Here is a 1,492-nt window from a genome sequence, read left to right as displayed (position 1 = left end):
GTAGGTGCAACAACAATATGAACTAACCAGTACCCCTGAGCTTGTGTCTCTAGCTGCATATGTAGCAGAAGATGGCCTATTCAGCCATCATTGGGAAGAGAGGCCCCTTGGTCTTGTAAACTTTACATGACCCAGCACAGGGGAAGGCCAGGGCCAAGTAGTGGGAGTGGGTGGGTAGGGGAGCAGGTTCGGGGGCGGGGGAAGAAGTACAGCCTGACATTTAGTAAACCTTGTAAAATGTTTATCACAATCAAGCCTATATGCCTATTAATCTAAAAGTTAATAGTCACTTCAGGACCCTCTCTTAGAAAAAAATCCTAGTACTGTATGGGATAGGGTTGCAGTCACCATCTTGGGGATCAGAGTAATAGAAAGATGTTGGTCCAAAAATTCAGAGTTTGTGTTTATGAAATGTGAGTATCTTGTAAAGCTTAAACAACAGGTTATTTGTAAAGATTAAATCAACTAATGATGCAGATGAAGGACTGATATATATATATATATATATATATATATATATATATATATATGTATGTGTATGTGTATATATATACATATATATACATATACATATATATAGTAACATTAATTGTACTTTTGTTTTATTCTCTTTTTAATATCTGTTTCCTATTTAAAACATTAATGAATATTACTAATAAACATGTACTCATATTACTTAATAAAGTAGGGGGAACTTCAGAAGCCTAAGGATAATCTGAAGGTCACCTAAGAATCTTTACTTTTATTTCTTCAGACACAGTATTTGATACATTATCAAACACTTTTCTTAAAATAAAAGCAAGAACTGATTAAGTATGTTGATACCTTGGGGCCATGGGGGACATGGGCAAAGGCGAGATGACTCAGCAGTTAAGAACACTTGCTGCTTTTCCAAGGACCTGAGGTCAGTTCCCAGTACTCATGGAGATCACAGCCACTCGTAATTCCAGCCCAGGAAATCTGATGTCTTCTAAAGGATTCTGCAGGCACCAAGATAGATATGACATGGACATATACACACAGACACACATAAACACGTACATAAGTAAATAACATACATAATAAGTAGGAAAGATGTTGACCCAGTAACTTCTAAGTATGAAACAATTTAGAAACAAGTATGGAATATAGAATTTGATAAATTTTTGTATAAACTACTGGTGATTAAAAGTTTACTTCAGAAATAACAATTTTCAGCAAAATTGGAAGCCTCATATCAATAAATCAGTCTCAGGTTACAAACACAAGGTAGTTTATAATAGAATTTGCAATGACTTTCTTTAATACAAACATTCTATTCCTCTGAGTTCTCACCTAAAGCTTCCTTGACTGTACTGTTCTAGAATTTGTAAAATATAATCATGTGACATTGATAACTTTTTAGTGAATATAGATTTGTTGAACATTCAAGAACTTATTATACTTTCTCATGGTGGAGACACTGAGTCTCAGGTCGTGAGGAGCTTTCTGGGGTCACAAAGCTAGCAAGGGA

Source organism: Mus pahari, chromosome 7 (assembly GCF_900095145.1).
Source record: "Mus pahari chromosome 7, PAHARI_EIJ_v1.1, whole genome shotgun sequence".
Classification (NCBI taxonomy): Eukaryota; Metazoa; Chordata; class Mammalia; order Rodentia; family Muridae; genus Mus; species Mus pahari.
This window is presented reverse-complemented; position numbering follows the sequence as displayed.